General features: G+C 43.2%; 11 non-coding genes across 11 annotated transcripts; all 11 read right to left on the bottom strand.

Moving 5' to 3' along the window:
• Window positions 1-40: 40 nt before the first annotated feature.
• Window positions 41-111, bottom strand: trnad-guc (transfer RNA aspartic acid (anticodon GUC)). Its single transcript has one exon. It is a non-coding gene; the product is annotated as a tRNA-Asp (tRNA).
• Window positions 112-798: 687 nt separating this feature from the next.
• Window positions 799-870, bottom strand: trnaq-uug (transfer RNA glutamine (anticodon UUG)). Its single transcript has one exon. It is a non-coding gene; the product is annotated as a tRNA-Gln (tRNA).
• A 1,319-nt stretch (window positions 871-2,189) lies between these two features.
• trnaq-uug (transfer RNA glutamine (anticodon UUG)) lies at window positions 2,190-2,261 on the bottom strand. Its single transcript has one exon. It is a non-coding gene; the product is annotated as a tRNA-Gln (tRNA).
• Window positions 2,262-2,823: 562 nt separating this feature from the next.
• On the bottom strand, window positions 2,824-2,894 carry trnag-gcc (transfer RNA glycine (anticodon GCC)). The gene has a single exon. It is a non-coding gene; the product is annotated as a tRNA-Gly (tRNA).
• Window positions 2,895-7,607: 4,713 nt separating this feature from the next.
• trnaq-cug (transfer RNA glutamine (anticodon CUG)) lies at window positions 7,608-7,679 on the bottom strand. The gene has a single exon. It is a non-coding gene; the product is annotated as a tRNA-Gln (tRNA).
• A 55-nt stretch (window positions 7,680-7,734) lies between these two features.
• trnaf-gaa (transfer RNA phenylalanine (anticodon GAA)) lies at window positions 7,735-7,807 on the bottom strand. The gene has a single exon. It is a non-coding gene; the product is annotated as a tRNA-Phe (tRNA).
• A 1,192-nt stretch (window positions 7,808-8,999) lies between these two features.
• trnaq-cug (transfer RNA glutamine (anticodon CUG)) lies at window positions 9,000-9,071 on the bottom strand. Its single transcript has one exon. It is a non-coding gene; the product is annotated as a tRNA-Gln (tRNA).
• A 10,411-nt stretch (window positions 9,072-19,482) lies between these two features.
• Window positions 19,483-19,554, bottom strand: trnaq-cug (transfer RNA glutamine (anticodon CUG)). Its single transcript has one exon. It is a non-coding gene; the product is annotated as a tRNA-Gln (tRNA).
• A 55-nt stretch (window positions 19,555-19,609) lies between these two features.
• trnaf-gaa (transfer RNA phenylalanine (anticodon GAA)) lies at window positions 19,610-19,682 on the bottom strand. The gene has a single exon. It is a non-coding gene; the product is annotated as a tRNA-Phe (tRNA).
• A 1,192-nt stretch (window positions 19,683-20,874) lies between these two features.
• trnaq-cug (transfer RNA glutamine (anticodon CUG)) lies at window positions 20,875-20,946 on the bottom strand. Its single transcript has one exon. It is a non-coding gene; the product is annotated as a tRNA-Gln (tRNA).
• A 1,319-nt stretch (window positions 20,947-22,265) lies between these two features.
• Window positions 22,266-22,337, bottom strand: trnaq-cug (transfer RNA glutamine (anticodon CUG)). The gene has a single exon. It is a non-coding gene; the product is annotated as a tRNA-Gln (tRNA).
• Window positions 22,338-23,251: the final 914 nt, after the last annotated feature.

A 23,251-nucleotide genomic window follows, 5' to 3' on the forward strand; every position in this document is an offset into this window, starting at 1 on the left:
GAGTTCAGCGCTGAGTGTACAGTTGTTAAAAGAGCAGCTTTGCATTGGCCGGGAATCGAACCCGGGCCTCCCGCGTGACAGGCGAGAATTCTACCACTGAACCACCAATGCAAACACACGAGACCGATTTTCCGCCGAAAGACCGGAAAAATTCCTAAAGCAGAAACGGAGTGATGACAGCTCATTTCACACAACTGTTAAGATCAACGGAATATTTATAAATTGAAATGCTTGAAGCACAAGAACTCTGGGACCTTCTAGTGGAAGTGCTGCTTCGGGATACTTGACAACTCCGTCGACTTTTCCAATAAATGCCTCGAAAAAAGCTAGTTCCATCAGAAAGTTGTAAAGAGCATCAGAAGGCAGCACGGTTTTACAACGCGGGTTGGATTTTTCTTCAAGAACTACTACGCTCTTTGAGCAAATTGTGTATGTCAACATATACTTTGCCAGTCCAATTGCTGCAGAATTAGTCAGCTAAGAGAAATGCGTGTATCCTCCATTTCTTTCGCTCACCACGACACAGGTGAATGTGGCATATCTGTGTTCTTATAATCACGTCTGACACTTTCATTTTCTTTACCTCTGATCTCCAAGCACTCCCACCACCGGGAGAAAGAGAAAGCATGGCCCGTACGGGGATTGAACCCATGACCTTGGCGTGATTAGCACCACGCTCTAACCAGCTGAGCTAACCGGCCAAGCGGCAGAAAAGGTCGGCTACATCACATGCAAAAAGTGCAAAAGAAATGTTTTTGAGACAGAGTGCGCCATGGGGTGCAAAACTGAGCCCATGATAGGTCCCACCGAGATTTGAACTCGGATCGCTGGATTCAAAGCCCAGAGTGCTAACCATTACACCATGGAACCAGCTGGTGCACTGCAGCCCAGGCGGAGACGAGCTCCAAAACGCATGTCACGTGCTGCCAAAACCCGGGATTGAACCAGGGACCTTTAGATCTTCAGTCTAACGCTCTCCCAACTGAGCTATTCCGGCACATTCGTGAGCTCCACTCTTGCCGTTTTCTGCCTCTTTCTTTGGAGCCCATCTCCCCACCTGAGCCACATGCCGTGAACGTCGACCTTAAGCAGCAGCAAGCTATGAAAAGTGTCCGATTTTAAGCCATAGTACGGTACACGAGTCAGGTGAGAGGCTCTTCTCAAGCTAACACGAGACTGTTGCTCAACAAAGACAATATGTCAGACAGTGGAATGTGTGAGAAAGTGCAGAGATGCAAGGATGGGCAAGAAGGTGGTCAGAAGTGTGAAGCTGAGATGCCTCTGTGTAGTTTTTAGCTAGGGGAACTGTAATGAGCCAGCCTCAGGGCTCCGCTTGCCAGGGGTTGAGCGGAAATGTGGAGTACCTGTCTTGAGATGAGACTGAATTAGCTGGAGTTCAGCGCTGAGTGTACAGTTGTTAAAAGAGCAGCTTTGCATTGGCGGGGAATGAAACCCGGGCCTCCCTCGTGGCAGGCGAGAATTCTACCACTGAACCACCAATGCAAACACACGAGACCGACTTTCCGCCGAAAGACCAGAAAAATTCCTAAAGCAGAAACGGAGTGATGACAGCTCATTTCACACAACTTTTAAAATCAACGAAATATGTATAAATTGAAATGCTTGAAGCACAAGAACTCTGGGACCTTCTAGTGGAAGTGCTGCTTCGGGATACTTGACAACTCCGTCGACTTTTCCAATAAATGCCTCGAAAAAAGCTAGTTCCATCAGAAAGTTGTGAAGAGCATCAGAAGGCAGCACGGTTTTACAACGCGGGTTGGATTTTTCTTCAAGAACTACTACGCTCTTTGAGCAAATTGTGTATGTCAACGTATACTTTGCCAGTCCAATTGCTGCAGAATTGTCAGCTAAGAGAAATGCGTGTATCCTCCATTTCTTTCGCTCACCACGACACAGGTGAATGTGGCATATCTGTGTTCTTATAATCACGTCTGACACTTTCATTTTCTTTACCTCTGATCTCCAAGCACTCCCACCACCGGGAGAAAGAGAAAGCATGGCCCGTACGGGGATTGAACCCATGACCTTGGCGTGATTAGCACCACGCTCTAACCAGCTGAGCTAACCGGCCAAGCGGCAGAAAAGGTCGGCTACATCACATGCAAAAAGTGCAAAAGAAATGTTTTTGAGACAGAGTGCGCCATGGGGTGCAAAACTGAGCCCATGATAGGTCCCACCGAGATTTGAACTCGGATCGCTGGATTCAAAGCCCAGAGTGCTAACCATTACACCATGGAACCAGCTGGTGCACTGCAGCCCAGGCGGAGACGAGCTCCAAAACGCATGTCACGTGCTGCCAAAACCCGGGATTGAACCAGGGACCTTTAGATCTTCAGTCTAACGCTCTCCCAACTGAGCTATTCCGGCACATTCGTGAGCTCCACTCTTGCCGTTTTCTGCCTCTTTCTTTGGAGCCCATCTCCCCACCTGAGCCACATGCCGTGAACGTCGACCTTAAGCAGCAGCAAGCTATGAAAAGTGTCCGATTTTAAGCCATAGTACGGTACACGAGTCAGGTGAGAGGCTCTTCTCAAGCTAACGCGAGACTGTTGCTCAACAAAGACAATATGTCAGACAGTGGAATGTGTGAGAAAGTGCAGAGATGCAAGGATGGGCAAGAAGGTGGTCAGAAGTGTGAAGCTGAGATGCCTCTGTGTAGTTTTTAGCTAGGGGAACTGTAATGAGCCAGCCTCAGGGCTCCGCTTGCCAGGGGTTGAGCGGAAATGTGGAGTACCTGTCTTGAGATAAGACTGAATTAGCTGGAGTTCAGCGCTAAGTGTACAGTCGTTAAAAGAGCAGCTTTGCATTGGCCGGGAATCGAACCCGGGCCTCCCGCGTGGCAGGCGAGAATCCTACCACTGAACCACCAATGCAAAGACACGAGACCGACTTTCCGCCGAAAGACCGGAAAAATTCCTAAAGCAAAAACGGAGTGATGACAGCTCATTTCACACAACTGTTAAGATCAACGGAATATTTATAAATTGAAATGCTTGAAGCACAAGAACTCTGGGACCTTCTAGTGGAAGTGCTGCTTCGGGATACTTGACAACTCCGTCGACTTTTCCAATAAATTCCTCTAAAAAAGCTAGTTCCATCAGAAAGTTGTAAAGAGCATCAGAAGGCAGCACGGTTTTACAACGCGGGTTGGATTTTTCTTCAAGAACTACTACGCTCTTTGAGCAAATTGTGTATGTCAACGTATACTTTGCCAGTCCAATTGCTGCAGAATTGTCAGCTAAGAGAAATGCGTGTATCCTCCATTTCTTTCGCTCACCACGACACAGGTGAATGTGGCATATCTGTGTTCTTATAATCACGTCTGACAGTGGAATGTGTGAGAAAGTGCAGAGATGCAAGGATGGGCAAGAAGGCGGTCAGAATTGTGAAGCTGAGATGCCTCTGTGTAGTTTTTAGCTAGGGGAACTGTAATGAGCCAGCCTCAGGGCTCCGCTTGCCAGGGGTTGAGCGGAAATGTGGAGTACCTGTCTTGAGATAAGACTGAATTAGCTGGAGTTCAGCGCTGAGTGTACAGTTATTAAAAGAGCCGCTTTTCATTGGCCGGGAATCGAACCCGGGCCTCCCGCGCGGGCGGCGAGAATAGTTTAGCTTAACTTCCCTTAACTTTTCCCATTCATTTTCAATGGTAGTGCTTAACAGTACGGATGTAATATTCTTTCGGCCGCTGGTTGATGTTTTGTCGCTGTTTCGACGCCTCCAATGACGTTTTACCCTTATCACTACCGACAGTCGACACAACTGGATTTTGGAAAAGAGCAGCTACTGTGAGTAAAAGAAAAAGAAAAACCTAAAAGAAAAACCGCCCGGTCGAACGGAAAGGACGACTTTCCAAGGTAAACTGAACAGCAATCTCATATTTTCTTAAATATTCCGATGTATTTCACATTCCAAAATCGAACTGGATGCTGTACGTTTTACGGAGCCCCTCGCGAAGCTCTCTGTGTAATGCTGAAGTAGTTATTCACTCGCTCCATAGGTAGCATTGCTTTTGAAATATTTAATAATTAATATTCAATTTTTAATGCACAATTTAAATAAAAACATGTTTGACTTTGGAAATTAAGGCGGGTACCGTTTATAAGAATTCCACTCATCGTGAGGAATCCAAAAGTATCTTTTATTAGTGGCCCGGTAAAGCAGTACATTTATTAAGCTAGACAGTGTCCATTTATGGAAAACGAGTAATTTGCAGTAAAACGAGCATACACTGGTCAAGTAGAATGAGTCTAGGCAGATGAGACAGAATAAACTGGATTACCGTTTATAAACTAACCTTATATATATAGTGTATTATACATATACTAATTCTGCACGTTCCTATATGCAAGGTACTGTGACGGTAACTTTCCTGTAAGTCATTGATATTTAACTACAACTTTTTTTATGCATATTGTTTGCTGGCATTGCCGTTAACTTAGATATTAAAGAATTTCTCACATAATCGTTAAGTATTAAACCTACTAAAGTTGTTCAAACAAACCTTGTTTTAGGTTAAAGCAAGTCAGTTAGAAGCTATTACACTTACTTGTACACTTACCAAATGGCAAAGGTGTCAGATCACAGAATTCTTGTTTATAATTCCATGCCCTTCTGTGTTTCTTTACGCCTGTCAACTACCACCTGTCAAAAGTGAGGATGAGAATTTGGTTGGGTTTGGGGTCTGTGCTGGCAAGACCTGGAAGGATATTTGGGACAGTAGGGATGATGGGTATGCAGCTTTTATCCTCAAACAGCGATGCGTACCAGGCAGCAAAATGTACCGACTACAGCAGTACCTGAGGCTGAAGCACAGCAATCTTCAGATGACACTGGAGGCTTCTGCTCCCTCAAGACCAGCACTTCCAGACACTTCTACTAATCCTCCAGGTTGGCTGACAGTTTCATATATGTGGTTTTGTGCATTGATTATGTCTTTTATTCATATCTGTTTTGTTTTATAGAAATAGAGGAAGATGAGGAATTGGAGAGGAGTGAGGCGACAGTGCTAACCACTGCACCACCATGCCGCCCCCAGGTGGGTTACAATCAGATTGTAAAAATTGCCACTGTTAGGTAGGTTTACTTAAAGAAGTGGCAAGCATAGTTTTTTTAAAACAAAAAAAGTAAAGATTGTTTTATATTCTTTATAGTTCAGTATTGTTTGAATATACACTTGCAGCATTTTAACATATGGTTAATATGTTCCTTGTTTGTTCCTGATTCTCTAAGGTCATAAATTATCCCTGAGCATCTCTCAAAGTGTGGGGCAGTTACCCCAATGGCAGATCTGGCCTATTAATCATTCCCTATCCACTGGCGAAATCTCTCTTGTCTCATCACCACCTCAACCAGTGTGGTGAGTCTAAGAAAGTGTTACAGCGTCAGTCAGGAGTTTTGGGCACACCTACCTATAGAATTGTTTCTTTGTACTATTCTTTACATTTTATAATATTTTTAAAGACATCGTAACTATAAAGTAATACACATGGAATTATGCACTACTCAGAAAAGGTATTTAAAAAAAATAATTTGTTGGGAGGGACAATTCTGTTGGAACTCAGAAGGTTGCCGGTTCAAATCCCAGGGTTGGCCGAGTGATCCCACCATTGGGCCCTTGAGCAAGGCCCTTAACCCCAGCTGCTCCAGGGACTGACTGATCCTGCTTTCTACTTTCTACTAGTTTAATGAGATGGCCCCCTGGAATGCTTTTCCAGCTCTCCTGAAGGAGCCGTCTCATATATGCTGAGCACTCAGCTGATTTTCTTTAACTCTCTGGTCAGACTCCTTGAAAAACATTTCTACTGGGTTTAGCTCAAGTATCCAGGTAATATGATCCAGTCCCTTTGTAGGCAGAGTGGTGTGTCCAAATTACTGACTGGTACTGTATGTCTAACTATCTGACTGTTGTTAAAATGCTGCAGCATCACTGTTAGTATTGTCATAACAATGCTATTTTTAATTATGCTTTTTGTTTTGATTCAGGATTCAATGAGTCATTTGTTAACATGCTACAAAATGCATTAACACTGCTGTTTAACAAAATTAATCATTTCATCTATTTAATATTTGACATACACTACCGTTCAATTATATACCCTGTGACAAGACTTGATTGGGGTCAGTTTTATCCTACAAAAGGATAATGACCCAAACCAAACCTCCAAAATGTGTTAGCAATATTTAAAGAATAAGCAGTCAGACATACCAGGAGATTGATGCAGAGGACTGCCAGTTGCTGATAATAGGCCTCTATATGTAGATGTGGATAAAATTGTTTGTGAATTGCATGAAAATGTGTTTTTCTTTGGAAAACAAAGAAATTTGCATGTGATCCCAAACTTTTGAGCGGTAATGTATATCTTGGGGGCGGCATGGTGGTGCAGTGGTTAGCACTGTTGCCTCACACCTCTGGGACCCGGGTTCAAGTCTCCGCCTGGGTCACATGTGTGTGGAGTTTGCATGTTCTCCCCATGTCGTCGTGGGGTTTCCTTCGGGTACTCCGGTTTCCCCCCACAGTCCAAAAACATGCTGAGGCTAATTGGAGTTGCTAAATTGCCCGTAGGTGTGCATGTGAGAGTGAATGGTGTGTGAGTTTGCCCTGCTATGGGCTGGCCCCCCATCCTGGGTTGTTCCCTGCCTCGTGCCCATTGCTTCCGGGATAGGCTCCGGACCCCTGTGACCCAGTAGAATAAGCGGTTTGGAAAATGGATGGATAGATGGATGGATGTATATCTTATCATACCCCTGAGTATGAGAACCTGAGTACTTGTCTCTTTCTGTGTAAATAGACTCAATAAACAATACATTTTATTCATAACTGTCTATGTCTGTTTAATTAACATATTGATTTAAAAACCACAGCGAAATAAATAAATAAATAAATAAAATTGTAACCATAGTTTTAAGCTGTTTATTAAATACATCAATATCAAGAAAACGAAGAATAATGGATGAATGTGATTACAAGAAATGGAGAAATTTGTTCATGCTTTTTTGAAAACATGCCTCAAAATGATTAGCATTTCAATCTAACTTGAAATGTATCAGAAAAAAAATCATTAACGGAGATTTTGCAGCGCCGGGGAGGGTCTCTTCGCTTCGCAAAAAAAATCCTTCAATTTCATTGGCTGCCACTGTGTTATGGCTATACGCGACCGGCCTTTTACAGTGCGGGTTGGATTTTTCTTCAAGAACTACTACGCTCTTTGAGCAAATTGTGTATGTAGACGTACACTTTGCCAGTCCACTTGCTGCAGAATTGTCAGCCAAGAGAAATGCGTGTATCCTCCATTTCTTTTTCTCACCACGACGCAGGTGAATCTGGCACGACTGTGTTCTTATAATCACGTCGGACACTTTCATTTTCCTTACCACTGATCTCCAAGCACTCCGACCACCGGGAGAAAGAGAAAGCGTGGCCCGTATGGGGATCGAACCCATGACCTTGGCGTTATTAGCACCACGCTCTAACCAGCTGAGCTAACCGGCCAAGCGGCAAAAAAGGTCGGCTACACCACATGCAAAAAGTGCAAAAGAAACGTTTTTGGGCAAGAGTGCGCCTTGGGGTGCAAAACTGAGCCCATGACAGGTCCCACCGAGATTTGAACTCGGATCGCTGGATTCAGAGCCCAGAGTGCTAACCATTACACCATGGAACCAGCGGGTAAATCGCAGCCCAAGGCGGAGACGAGCTCCAAGACTCACGTCACGTGCTGCCAGAACCCGGGATTGAACCAGGGACCTTTAGATCTTCAGTCTAACGCTCTCCCAACTGAGCTATTCCGGCACAACCATGAGCTCCACTCTTGCCGTTTTCTGCCTCTTTCTTTGGAGCCCATCTCCCCACCTGAGCCACATGCAGTGAATGTCAACCTGGAGCAGCAGCAAGCTATGAGAAGTGTCCGATTTTAAGCCATAGTACGGTACACGAGTCAGGTGAGAGGCTCTTCTCAAGCTAACACGAGACTGTTGCTCAACAAAGACAATATGTCAGACAGTGGAATGTGTGAGAAAGTGCACAGATGCAAGGATGGGCAAGAAGGCGGTCAGAAGTGTGAAACTGAGATGCCTCTGTGTAGTTTTTAGCTAGGGGAACTGTAATGAGCCAGCCTCAGGGCTCCGCTTGCCAGGGGTTGAGCGGAAATGTGGAGTACCTGTCTTGAGATAAGACTGAATTAGCTGGAGTTCAGCGCTGAGTGTACAGTTATTAAAAGAGCCGCTTTGCATTGGCCGGGAATCGAACCCGGGCCTCCCGCGTGGCAGGCGAGAATTCTACCACTGAACCACCCATGCAAACACACGAGAGCGGCTTTCCGCCGAAAGAGCGGAAAAATTGCTAAAGCAAAAACGGAGTGATGACAGCTCATTTCACACAACTGTTAAAATCAACGGAGTATTTATAAATTGAAGTGCTTGAAGCACAAGAACTCTGGGACCTTCTAGTGGAAGTGCTGCTTCGGGATGCTTGACAACTCCGTCGACTTTTCCAATAAATGCCTCCAAAAAAGCTCGTTCCATCAGAAACTTGTAAACAACACCAGAAGGCAGCATGGTTTTACAGTGCGGGTTGGATTTTTCTTCAAGAACTACTACGCTCTTTGAGCAAATTGTGTATGTAGACGTACACTTTGCCAGTCCACTTGCTGCAGAATTGTCAGCTAAGAGAAATGTGTGTATCCTCCATTTCTTTTTCTCACCACGACGCAGGTGAATCTGGCACGACTGTGTTCTTATCATCACGTCGGACACTTTCATTTTCCTTACCTCTGATCTCCAAGCACTCCGACCACCGGGAGAAAGAGAAAGCGTGGCCCGTATGGGGATCGAACCCATGACCTTGGCGTTATTAGCAGCACGCTCTAACCAGCTGAGCTAACCGGCCAAGCGGCAGAAAAGGTCGGCTACACCACATGCAAAAAGTGCAAAAGAAACGTTTTTGGGCAAGAGTGCGCCTTGGGGCGCAAAACTGAGCCCATGACAGGTCCCACCGAGATTTGAACTCGGATCGCTGGATTCAGAGCCCAGAGTGCTAACCATTACACCATGGAACCAGCGGGTACATCGCAGCCCAAGGCGGAGACGAGCTCCAAGACTCACGGCACGTGCTGCCAGAACCCGGGATTGAACCCAGGACCTTTAGATCTTCAGTCTAACGCTCTCCCAACTGAGCTATTCCGGCACAACCGTGAGCTCCACTCTTGCCGTTTTCTGCCTCTTTCTTTGGAGCCCATCTCCCCACCTGAGCCACATGCATTAGAGAGAGGATGAATGCCGCTTCCATCAAATTGACAGGTCGGGTCAAAAGGTCACTTGTGGGCGGGGCTTGTGTAGGCGGGGTTTGGTTGTGGTGGTACGATGTGACGTCACGGGAGTTGGATTTATTTATTATTTATTTCATTATTTATTTATTAAATTATTTATGTATTAAATGATTTATTATTTATTTTTAATTATTATTTTTTATTATTATTTTTAATTATTATTTATTATTATTATAAATTATTTTAAATGATTTATTTAATTATAATTTTATTTTAAAATTATATTGAGGAGAGTGCTATATTGAGGAGAGTGCTTATGAGTGTGTGTGTGTTATTTTAATAAGTTATTATTTTGTCGGGCACAGCTGTGGCCGAGCGGGGGTGGGTTACCTGATGGAGCGTGAGCGTACGGCGTGTCTGGTGTTACGGTACCGCGGTAAGGTCCCGGGCTTTGGAGAATCAGCAAAGGCCTTAGAACCCTGTGTCTGGTGCGGTACTGCGCTAAGGTCCCCGCGGGCTCGGATAATCCTCGGAGAAAGCGATGCCGGAGAGCTGAGAGCCGTGCCGCGGCGCGAGTCTGATGCCGGCGAGCTGAGAGCCGTGCCGCTGCGCGAGTCTGTGACAAACTCTGAGAGACTGAGACTCTGGGAGAAAATGATAAAGTTGGAGCAAAGAATGAGAGGAGGAGGAGGTGGAGGGTCTGTCGTCCAATAAAAACGCTTGGCGGTAGTTTTGACAATGTATGTGTGTTTCTTCCTCACGCAGGCGTTTGTATTACATCAGCGTATGGTGCCACACTTTTGAAGGCCGTCTCTAACGACTTGGGCCATACATCAAGTTGGACACCTTGTCTCCCAGTAAATCCTGTTTTCATACATGACAGTACAGATATGGGTTAACAGAGAAACGATATGACTGCACCTGGTTGATATTGCGGCGAGCGGGGGGGCCTATTCCTCCTAGGGCAGAGGCACAAGTATCTTCGAGGTCTAACCCTTCCTGCCAGCCAAAGAGGTTCATCCAGGCCTTACCCGCTGAGTATATTATTTCTTTTATTCGCGTGATAAAAATGCTAATTAATTAAATTAAATTAAATTAAATTAAAAATAACATTGTAATAATAGGTATTCTCTGTTTTTTCTATGTACAAGAGAGAGACTGCGCTGACCGGTCAAGAGAAAATCTACAAGAGACCTGAATCAGCAGTGTTATAAAGCACATAGCCAACGCTAATTAATAAAGAATTTAAGCATAATAGCCCAGACGTACCATGGCCTATAGCTGGTAGAAATGGAGCTATCCTACGGCCTACAAGATAAAAGCATATGGCACCAAATTGGAATCAGTAGTCTTTAAAAGAATAAATGGACTAGCAACTGTCTCTGGGGGAGCAGCCCCGGTTAGGTACTATTAAGCAGCATTTAGTGACATGCATCAAAACACATTTTTTAAAACTTTGACAGAATAAAGTCTTAGTTATTTTAATAAATACGTTTTTCAGTAAATGTTTATTCACGCGCATGCGGACAAACACACACCCCGGAGGTCAAACTAAAAAAAAAGTTGATACAAACTACAGTTGTATCGGACACGCACACAAAAACACAAAAGAGTTTGCTCAATCAAAAAAACACCAAACATATATAGTTCACGTTTTTTATTAAAATGTATAAGGATTGTTTTGATTTAAATTAATATGAGTGGAATATAAGTCATTTAGGCAACAGGATTTGAGGAAGAACCTAAATAGCAGCTAGAAATGACCGACCAGGCAGGCAGAAGTCTGCTTTTCTTATCTCTCAAGTCATGGAAGGGTGGGAGGGGGGCCACATAAGTGTGGGGTAGGAACTGTGGAATCAGGCAGGGGTGTAAGAATTTAGGATATAGTCTTGTTATTTTAAAGAAGGTGTACATCTTACTTTGAAAAACGTTCATGTTACGTCTTAAAATATTTGTGTAACTAAAAACTATGGTCAAGTTATATTACCATTCTTTAAAGTTTTAAAGTGTATTTGCATTTAATGTGTAAATGCAGCTTACTGGTTGCTATTAAATGTAATTAAATAATCATGTACACCTTCTTTAAAATAACAAGACTATATCCTAAATTCTTACACCCTTGCCTGATTCCACAGTTCCTACCCCTCACTTATATGGCCCCCCTCCCACCCTTCCATGACTTGTGAGATAAGGAAAGCACACTTCCCAACCTTTGGTTGTGCGCATGCTTGGGGTTTTGCTGTGTGTGTGTGTGTGTGTGTGTGTGTCTGTGTGTGTAGGTTGTTCATCTTGCGTCCAAAATTAAGGTTATATTTTATACTACTTTAAAATAACACATTTTTGTTTGACTGTTTAACAAACACATCTAAAGTTTTTATACATTTAAACATTAACAAAAGCTGTTAATGTGTTTTCTTTAAAATTTACAAGTCTATTTTGTGTGGTTTTTCACAATAAGACTCATGAACGACTAAGTTAGTATGTTTTGGGGTCTGTATACACATCGCGGTCCTATACTTTCACAGACCTAAAGTTAAACTCTAAAGCCCCTGACCACCGGTCTGCGTGTGTGCGTGTGTGTGTGTGTGTGTGTGTGTGTGGCACATGCATTCGTTTGTCCGTCCGTCTGTCTGTGGTCAGTGTTAGTTGTGAACTGTGTGCTTGGTTTTTTAGTCCTGCTCTCTGTTTAGCCTAGTTCCTTAGTTGTGTTACTTAATGATTTCTTTAGTTCAATCTTATTTCTCCCAGCTAGTTTCGGACCCCTCACGGCCTTTTTGTTTAGTATTTTACCCCAGGGTGCTCTGTTTTTCTTTAATAAACCCCATTTTCGTCTTGGAGCTGCTAGTGGATCATCACCTTTTCCTGTCTGTGCCATAAAAGATTAGCCTTTTCAGAAAGTATAGGCAGTGCTGTGCTTTGCCTACTACCACTTAGACGTTTTTTGTTGCAAGCACAGGTCACAGACCTGTCTTCAAATTTTATATTGCAAGTTTAGTGACAAACACCGAAAATAATTGCCAGGTCACAAGCACAGACCCCCTCTAGCCTTTAAGACAAGGGGGGCAAATAAATAATCCAAGTGTGCAGAAAATCAATAAAATGAAAATTAGACACAAACTAATTCAACTCAAGAAAGAAAATATTATTAAGCTAAGAGAAGTAGAGTTTTTAAGTTTACCATTCATGTAGTACTGGAGACTCACTCAGACCATAGAATCATACAGAATAGCATTAAAGACACAATTTAGTAATTTAAGCATCCAAAATGAGTAAAAGAGGGGCAGGGCGACTGCTCATTTGTACTACTCCCTGTATACTTTCTCATAATGCTACACCATGGGGTTCCTACAACAGGCCTTGAAGAAACCTCTGTCCGGGACAGGTTACTTGTCATACAGGTGGACCACAGTCATCATCAATGATGAGATAAATACCTATTTCATTAAATGATTTAAAAAATAATACTTGAATATTCTAATGTAATTCAACATGTACCGGCAAGAAACCTTCATCATACAACACAATGTTTTAAGCAGCAGACATGCTTTAATCACAGGACTTGTTCACCATGTCACATTAGGCAAACAGTCTTGTCCTGACAAACTGCAACTACTGTACAAGAGACGTATCCAAGGAACGGTCATATATAACATGCCTTCAGAAATTCATGACACACTGTCTGATATTGCAATACAGTTCATAAAAATGCCCAGGGGGAAGCTAAAACAAAAGGAAGATGACACTTCACGATTCTAATACATATATCACTTAATTTCAGAGTACCGCAATTCACTTAACTTCTACTACAAGAATCCCACACCGTCATGCCAGTTAAAATCAGGCTCAGACGACGCTTCTAGCTGCAGAAGAAAAATACATTTGTGACCAACTTAAATTCGGCCTCAATGTCTGCCTCTTAAAACGCGACGCTTCATTCTCAATATATTTGTCTAAATACAAATAGATTTCATAATGCGGTCGATTTGCTGAGCAATACATGATCTGTCTATACATATCCAGGCGACGGCTTTTTGTTCCGCTGATACAATCATGTTACCTTGTTAGCTTTGACATGTGGTGACATTACAGTGACATTGTTTTAAAATACTCTACAGTAAAATAGAACAAGTGTAAGGTGATTAGAGGCTACTTGAATAAAATTAAAGAATGTCGACAAAACAGAATGAGCCTTTAAATGTTTTACGTTAAAGAAAAGCGTCTATGTTTGTATGTTAAACACCTGTTGGCATAAGCGCATGCAGTTTACGACCGTATGCTTCTCCATCACCTATCAAACACTAGGCCGACGGTGCTTAGACAACCACACATAACATGCAAACCAGAAAAATATGCACATGCTTCTTGTGGATTTCAATAGTTTTGTACGTTTATTTTTTATTTATTTAAATGTCGATTAGGTTTTCTTCTAAACCGTGTATTTACTGAATGAAAAATACAGCAAGCTTTAAGACCAGCTAAAGATGTTATTGCTAGCCAGCTCCCTCCTGGCGTTGACAGCAGCATTAAGAGCAAATGTACACGAACCTGGCTAAAGTGTCTCGGGGATAGTTAGCCGCATCTTAAAAACGTCAGAGCCCCCGATAGGTGGTAAAGTAAGAAAATGAAACTTCGCTCACTTTTCGCTCAGAAATCTCACTGCAAAGTGGATGACGACTGGTTCTGTTGAATTAGGACTAAGTTTCATTAAGTGTGACAGATGGTGCAGCTCAGTTACCGGTGTTAACATGGCATCCTCAGTAAGCATCTCAAATCAGGCACCCGGATGCTATAAGCATAGGCCTTGGGGGTCACCTTGTAGGGAAGTCAACATTTACTGAAAAGCCATCTTTATTAAAAAATAACTAAGCCTTTATTCTTTAAAGTCTTTAACGTGTTTTATTGCGACTGCTAAATGTAGTTTACTAGCTCCTACTGTTATAAATTAAATGCTATTAATCAGCTGCACTCGTAGTTACAGCTTTCTCTGGACCTGACCCTACACTGGGTACATGCATGGGGAGCATTGCTGACATAAGGATCTAATGCCTAGGTGTCGAGTCTCACGGTTAAAACTCCCAGTCCCCGTGTGGCTCAGGGTTCATCAGCTGTTAAAGATTGGTAGATTCCATGAGAGGTACCCCTTTAAATACGGTTTATTCCCACCACCCCACAAAATTAGTACATTTTAAAAACACAACCGTGCTACATACATATAACAAAACATATGCACAACTTTTATTTTGAATAATAAAACACCCGGTCATGGTACATTTTAAAAACTCATTTGATAAATGTACACAAGCTTGAAAAATAAAACACACGTATACATGATACATTTTAAAACACTTGTGCAACTTTGAAAATAAAAAAAACTTCATATTACATTAACAAAATCTCCTTTGATAAAATCCCTACAAACTTTTTACAACTTTGCTTTTGTAAAATAAAAGCCATGTTCATATTAGATTTCAAAACTAATTCACAAAATGAATGCATAAAACTTTGTACATTTTAAAAATACGTTTGGGCTGCAAACATATAACAAAATGTTTTTGTAAAACACCCAAACATCTTACATCTTAAAACATCTGTACATCTTTGAAAAACTTTTATGTTACGTCTTAAAACAGTTGTACATCTTACTTTGAAAAACTTTAATGTTACATTTTAAAACATTTGTACATCTTACTTTGAAAAACTTTCATGTTACATTTTAAAATACTTGTACATCTTACTTTGAAAAACTTTCATGTTACATTTTAAAACATCTGTTTATCTGAAAAACGTTCATGTTACGTCTTAAAACATTTGTACATCTTACTTTGAAAAACTTTCATGTCAAATTTTAAAACATTTGTACATCTTACTTTGAAAAACTTTTATGTTACGTTTTAAAACATTTGTACATCTTACTTTGAAAAACTTTCATGTTACGTCTTAAAACAGTTGTACATCTTACTTTGAAAAACTTTAATGTTACATTTTAAAACATTTGTACATCTTACTTTGAAAAACGTTCATGTTACGTCTTAAAATATTTGTGTAACTAAAAACTATGGTCAAGTTATATTACCATTCTTTAAAGTTTTAAAGTGTATTTGCATTTAATGTGTAAATGCAGCTTACTGGTTGCTATTAAATGTAATTAAATAATCATGTACACCTTCTTTAAAATAACAAGACTATATCCTAAATTCTTACACCCTTGCCTGATTCCACAGTTCCTACCCCTCACTTATATGGCCCCCCTCCCACCCTTCCATGACTTGTGAGATAAGGAAAGCACACTTCCCAACCTTTGGTTGTGCGCTTGTGCGCATGCTTGGGGTTTTGCTGTGTGTGTGTATGTGTGTGTGTGTGTGTGTGTGTGTGTGTGTGTGTGTGTGTCTGTCTGCGTTTGTGTCTGTGTAGGTTGTTCATCTTGCGTCCAAAGTTAAGGTTATATTTTATGCTACTTTAAAATAACACATTTTTGTTTGACTGTTTAACAAACACATCTAAAGTTTTTATACATTTAAACATTAACAAAAGCTGTTAATGTTGTTTTCTTTAAAATTTACAAGTCTATTTTGTGTGGTTTTTCACAATAAGACTCATGAACGACTAAGTTAGTATGTTTTGGGGTCTGTAAACACATGGCGGTCCTATACTTTCACAGACCTAAAGTTAAACTCTATAGCCCCTGACCACCGGTGTGTGTGTGTGTGTGTGTGTGTGTGTGTGTGTGTGTGTTTGTGCACATGAGCATGAATATACATTTACTGAAAAAACATATTTATTAAAATAACTAAGGCTTTATTCTGTCAAAAACAATTTTTAAATAATTCTAGCAGATAAATGGGGTCGTTATAGTGAATCTGTAGTCTCCCTGCATAGTGGATGACTGCTGACACTGTTGAATTTGAACTATGTTTCATTAACTATCAAACAGTCTGCAGCTCCGTTACCGTTGTCAACTTAGCATTGTACTCCAGCAAGCATCTCAGATCAAGCTTGTAGATTATATAAGCTGGGGCCGTGGGCACCTTGTAGGATGTCTTTATTAAAATAACTAAGACCTTATTCTTTAAAGATTTTAATGTGTATTTGCAGCATGCTGCTAAATGCAGCTTACTGGTTCCTATTAAATATAATTAAATAATCATGTACACCTTCTTTAAATATAATTAAATAATCATGTACACCTTCTTTAAAATAACAAGACTATATCCTAAATTCTTACACCCCTGCCTGATTCCACAGTTCCTACCCCACACTTATGTGGCCCCCCTCCCACCCTTCCATGACTTGAGAGATAAGAAAAGCAGACTTCTGCCTGCCTGGTCGGTCATTTCTAGCTGCTATTTAGGTTCTTCCTCAAATCCTGTTGCCTAAATGACTTATATTCCACTCATATTAATTTAAATCAAAACAATCCTTATACATTTTAATAAAAAACGTGAACTATATATGTTTGGTGTTTTTTTGATTGAGCAAACTCTTTTGTGTTTTTGTGTGCGTGTCCGATACAACTGTAGTTTGTATCAACTTTTTTTTTAGTTTGACCTCCGGGGTGTGTGTTTGTCCGCATGCGCGTGAATAAACATTTACTGAAAAACGTATTTATTAAAATAACTAAGACTTTATTCTGTCAAAGTTTTAAAAAATGTGTTTTGATGCATGTCACTAAATGCTGCTTAATAGTACCTAACCGGGGCTGCTCCCCCAGAGACAGTTGCTAGTCCATTTATTCTTTTAAAGACTACTGATTCCAATTTGGTGCCATATGCTTTTATCTTGTAGGCCGTAGGATAGCTCCATTTCTACCAGCTATAGGCCATGGTACGTCTGGGCTATTATGCTTAAATTCTTTATTAATTAGCGTTGGCTATGTGCTTTATAACACTGCTGATTCAGGTCTCTTGTAGATTTTCTCTTGACCGGTCAGCGCAGTCTCTCTCTTGTACATAGAAAAAATAGAGAATACCTATTATTAGAATGTTATTTTTAATTTAATTTAATTTAATTTAATTAATTAGCATTTTTATCACGCGAATAAAAGAAATAATATACTCAGCGGGTAAGGCCTGGATGAACCTCTTTGGCTGGCAGGAAGGGTAAGACCTCGAAGATACTTGTGCCTCTGCCCTAGGAGGAATAGGCCCCCCCGCTCGCCGCAATATCAACCAGGTGCAGTCATATTGTTTCTCTGTTAACCCATATCTGTACTGTCATGTATGAAAACAGGATTTACTGGGAGACAAGGTGTCCAACTTGATGTATGGCCCAAGTCGTTAGAGACGGCCTTCAAAAGTGTGGCACCATACGCTGATGTAATACAAACGCCTGCGTGAGGAAGAAACACACATACATTGTCAAAACTACCGCCAAGCGTTTTTATTGGACGACAGACCCTCCACCTCCTCCTCCTCTCATTCTTTGCTCCAACTTTATCATTTTCTCCCAGAGTCTCAGTCTCTCAGAGTTTGTCACAGACTCGCGCAGCGGCACGGCTCTCAGCTCGCCGGCATCAGACTCGCGCCGCGGCACGGCTCTCAGCTCTCCGGCATCGCTCTCTCCGAGGATTATCCGAGCCCGCGGGGACCTTAGCGCAGTACCGCACCAGACACAGGGTTCTAAGGCCTTTGCTGATTCTCCAAAGCCCGGGACCTTACCGCGGTACCGTAACACCAGACACGGCGTACGCTCACGCTCCATCAGGTAACTCACCCCCGCTCGGCCACGGCTGTGCCCGACAAAATAATAACTTATTAAAATAACACACACACACTCATAAGCACTCTCCTCAATATAGCACTCTCCTCAATATAATTTTAAAATAAAATTATAATTAAATAAATCATTTAAAATAATTTATAATAATAATAAATAATAATTAAAAATAATAATTTAAAATAAATAATAAATCATTTAATACATAAATAATTTCATAAATAAATAATGAAATAAATAATAAATAAATCCAACTCCCGTGACGTCACATCGTACCACCACAACCAAACCCCGCCTACACAAGCCCCGCCCACAAGTGACCTTTTGACCCGACCTGTCAATTTGATGGCATTCATCCTCTCTCTCTTGCAGTGAATGTCAACCTGGAGCAGCAGCAAGCTATGAGAAGTGTCCGATTTTAAGCCATAGTACGGTACACGAGTCAAGTGAGAGGCTCTTCTCAAGCTAACACGAGACTGTTGCTCAACAAAAACAATATGTCAGACAGTGGAATGTGTGAGAAAGTGCACAGATGCAAGGATGGGCAAGAAGGCGGTCAGAAGTGTGAAGCTGAGATGCCTCTGTGTAGTTTTTAGCTAGGGGAACTGTAATGAGCCAGCCTCAGGGCTCCGCTTGCCAGGGGTTGAGCGGAAATGTGGAGTACCTGTCTTGAGATAAGACTGAATTAGCTGGAGTTCAGCGCTGAGTGTATAGTTATTAAAAGAGCCGCTTGGCATTGGCCGGGAATCGAACCCGGGCCTCCCGCGTGGCAGGCGAGAATTCTACCACTGAACCACCCATGCAAACACACGAGACTGGCTTTCCACCGAAAGACCGGAAAAATTGCTAAAGCAAAAACGGAGCGATGACAGCTCATTTCACACAACTGTTAAGATCAACGGAGTATTTATAAATTGAAGTGCTTGAAGCACAAGAACTCTGGGACCTTCTAGTGGAAGTGCTGCTTCGGGATGCTTGACAACTCCGTCGACTTTTCCAATAAATGCCTCCAAAAAAGCTCGTTCCATCAGAAAGTTGTAAACAACACCAGAAGGCAGCATGGTTTTACAGTGCGGGTTGGATTTTTCTTCAAGAACTACTAAGCTCTTTGAGCAAATTGTGTATGTAGACGTACACTTTGCCAGTACACTTGCTGCAGAATTGTCAGCTAAGAGAAATGCGTGTATCCTCCATTTCTTTTTCTCACCACGACGCAGGTGAATCTGGCACGACTGTGTTCTTATAATCACGTCGGACACTTTCATTTTCCTTACCTCTGATCTCCAAGCACTCCGACCACCGGGAGAAAGAGAAAGCGTGGCCCGTATGGGGATCGAACCCATGACCTTGGCGTTATTAGCACCACACTCTAACCAGCTGAGCTATCCGGCCAAGCGGCAGAAAAGGTCGGCTACACCACATGCAAAAAGTGCAAAAGAAACGTTTTTGGGCAAGAGTGCGCCTTGGGGCGCAAAACTGAGCCCATGACAGGTCCCACCGAGATTTGAACTCGGATCGCTGGATTCAGAGCCCAGAGTGCTAACCATTACACCATGGAACCAGCGGGTACATCGCAGCCCAAGGCGGAGACGAGCTCCAAGACTCACGTCACGTGCTGCCAGAACCCGGGATTGAACCAGGGACCTTTAGATCTTCAGTCTAACGCTCTCCCAACTGAGCTATTCCGGCACAACCGTGAGCTCCACTCTTGCCGTTTTCTGCCTCTTTCTTTGGAGCCCATCTCCCCACCTGAGCCACATGCAGTGAATGTCAACCTGGAGCAGCAGCAAGCTATGAGAAGTGTCCGATTTTAAGCCATAGTACGGTACACGAGTCAAGTGAGAGGCTCTTCTCAAGCTAACACGAGACTGTTGCTCAACAAAAACAATATGTCAGACAGTGGAATGTGTGAGAAAGTGCACAGATGCAAGGATGGGCAAGAAGGCGGTCAGAAGTGTGAAGCTGAGATGCCTCTGTGTAGTTTTTAGCTAGGGGAACTGTAATGAGCCAGCCTCAGGGCTCCGCTTGCCAGGGGTTGAGCGGAAATGTGGAGTACCTGTCTTGAGATAAGACTGAATTAGCTGGAGTTCAGCGCTGAGTGTACAGTTATTAAAAGAGCCGCTTGGCATTGGCCGGGAATCGAACCCGGGCCTCCCGCGTGGCAGGCGAGAATTCTACCACTGAACCACCCATGCAAACACACGAGACTGGCTTTCCACCGAAAGACCGGAAAAATTGCTAAAGCAAAAACGGAGCGATGACAGCTCATTTCACACAACTGTTAAGATCAACGGAGTATTTATAAATTGAAGTGCTTGAAGCACAAGAACTCTGGGACCTTCTAGTGGAAGTGCTGCTTCGGGATGCTTGACAACTCCGTCGACTTTTCCAATAAATGCCTCCAAAAAAGCTCGTTCCATCAGAAAGTTGTAAACAACACCAGAAGGCAGCATGGTTTTACAGTGCGGGTTGGATTTTTCTTCAAGAACTACTACGCTCTTTGAGCAAATTGTGTATGTAGACGTACACTTTGCCAGTCCACTTGCTGCAGAATTGTCAGCTAAGAGAAATGCGTGTATCCTCCATTTCTTTTTCTCACCACGACGCAGGTGAATCTGGCACGAGTGTGTTCTTATAATCACGTCGGACACTTTCATTTTCCTTACCTCTGATCTCCAAGCACTCCGACCACCGGGAGAAAGAGAAAGCGTGGCCCGTATGGGGATCGAACCCATAACCTTGGCGTTATTAGCACCACGCTCTAACCAGCTGAGTTAACCGGCCAAGCGGCAGAAAAGGTCGGCTACATCACATGCAAAAAGTGCAAAAGAAACGTTTTTGGGCAAGAGTGCGCCTTGGGGCGCAAAACTGAGCCCATGACAGGTCCCACCGAGATTTGAACTCAGATCGCTGGGTTCAGAGCCCAGAGTGCTAACCATTACACCATGGAACCAGCGGGTACATCGCAGCCCAAGGCGGAGACGAGCTCCAAGACTCACGTCACATGCTGCCAGAACCCGGGATTGAACCAGGGACCTTTAGATCTTCAGTCTAATGCTCTCCCAACTGAGCTATTCCGGCACAACCGTGAGCTCCACTCTTGCCGTTTTCTGCCTCTTTCTTTGGAGCCCATCTCCCCACCTGAGCCACATGCAGTGAATGTCAACCTGGAGCAGCAGCAAGCTATGAGAAGTGTCCGATTTTAAGCCATAGTACGGTACACGAGTCAAGTGAGAGGCTCTTCTCAAGCTAACACGAGACTGTTGCTCAACAAAGACAATATGTCAGACAGTGGAATGTGTGAGAAAGTGCACAGATGCAAGGATGGGCAAGAAGGCGGTCAGAAGTGTGAAGCTGAGATGCCTCTGTGTAGTTTTTAGCTAGGGGAACTGTAATGAGACAGCCTCAGGGCTCCGCTTGCCAGGGGTTGAGCGGAAATGTGGAGTACCTGTCTTGAGATAAGACTGAATTAGCTGGAGTTCAGCGCTGAGTGTACAGTTATTAAAAGAGCCGCTTGGCATTGGCCGGGAATCGAACCCGGGCCTCCCGCGTGGCAGGCGAGAATTCTACCACTGAACCACCCATGCAAACACACGAGACTGGCTTTCCACCGAAAGACCGGAAAAATTGCTAAAGCAAAAACGGAGCGATGACAGCTCATTTCACACAACTGTTAAGATCAACGGAGTATTTATAAATTGAAGTGCTTGAAGCACAAGAACTCTGGGACCTTCTAGTGGAAGTGCTGCTTCGGGATGCTTGACAACTCCGTCGACTTTTCCAATAAATGCCTCCAAAAAAGCTCGTTCCATCAGAAAGTTGTAAACAACACCAGAAGGCAGCATGGTTTTACAGTGCGGGTTGGATTTTTCTTCAAGAACTACTACGCTCTTTGAGCAAATTGTGTATGTAGACGTACACTTTGCCAGTCCACTTGCTGCAGAATTGTCAGCTAAGAGAAATGCGTGTATCCTCCATTTCTTTTTCTCACCACGACGCAGGTGAATCTGGCACGACTGTGTTCTTATAATCACGTCGGACACTTTATTTTCCTTACCTGTGATCTCCAAGCACTCCGACCACCGGGAGAAAGAGAAAGCGTGGCCCGTATGGGGATCGAACCCATGACCTTGGCGTTATTAGCACCACGATCTAACCAGCTGAGCTAACCAGCCAAGCGGCAGAAAAGGTCGGCTACACCACATGCAAAAAGTGCAAAAGAAACGTTTTTGGGCAAGAGTGCGCCTTGGGGCGCAAAACTGAGCCCATGACAGGTCCCACCGAGATTTGAACTCGGATCGCTGGATTCAGAGCCCAGAGTGCTAACCATTACACCATGGAACCAGCAGGTACATCGCAGCCCAAGGCAGAGACGAGCTCCAAGACTCACGTCACGTGCTGCCAGAACCCGGGATTGAACCAGGGACTTTTAGATCTTCAGTCTAACGCTCTCCCAACTGAGCTATTCCAGCACAACCGTGAGCTCCACTCTTGCCGTTTTCTGCCTCTTTCTTTGGAGCCCATCTCCCCACCTGAGCCACATGCAGTGAATGTCAACCTGGAGCAGCAGCAAGCTATTAGAAGTGTCCGATTTTAAACCATAGTACAGTACACGAGTCAGGTGAGAGGCTCTTCTCAAGCTAACACGAGACTGTTGCTCAACAAAGACAATATGTCAGACAGTGGAATGTGTGAGAAAGTGCACAGATGCAAGGATGGGCAAGAAGGCGGTCAGAAGTGTGAAGCTGAGATGCCTCTGTGTAGTTTTTAGCTAGGGGAACTGTAATGAGCCAGCCTCAGGGCTCCGCTTGCCAGGGGTTGAGCGGAAATGTGGAGTACCTGTCTTGAGATAAGACTGAATTAGCTGGAGTTCAGCGCTGAGTGTACAGTTATTAAATGAGCCGCTTGGCATTGGCCGGGAATCGAACCCGGGCCTCCCGCGTGGCAGGCGAGAATTCTACCACTGAACCACCCATGCAAACACACGAGACTGGCTTTCCACCGAAAGACTGGAAAAATTGCTAAAGCAAAAACGGAGCGATGACAGCTCATTTCACACAACTGTTAAGATCAACGGAGTATTTATAAATTGAAGTGCTTGAAGCACAAGAACTCTGGGACCTTCTAGTGGAAGTGCTGCTTCGGGATGCTTGACAACTCCGTCGACTTTTCCAATAAATGCCTCCAAAAAAGCTCGTTCCATCAGAAAGTTGTAAACAACACCAGAAGGCAGCATGGTTTTACAGTGCGGGTTGGAT

The sequence above is a fragment of the Brienomyrus brachyistius genome, unplaced genomic scaffold (assembly GCF_023856365.1).
Source record: "Brienomyrus brachyistius isolate T26 unplaced genomic scaffold, BBRACH_0.4 scaffold32, whole genome shotgun sequence".
In the NCBI taxonomy this organism is placed as follows: domain Eukaryota; kingdom Metazoa; phylum Chordata; class Actinopteri; order Osteoglossiformes; family Mormyridae; genus Brienomyrus; species Brienomyrus brachyistius.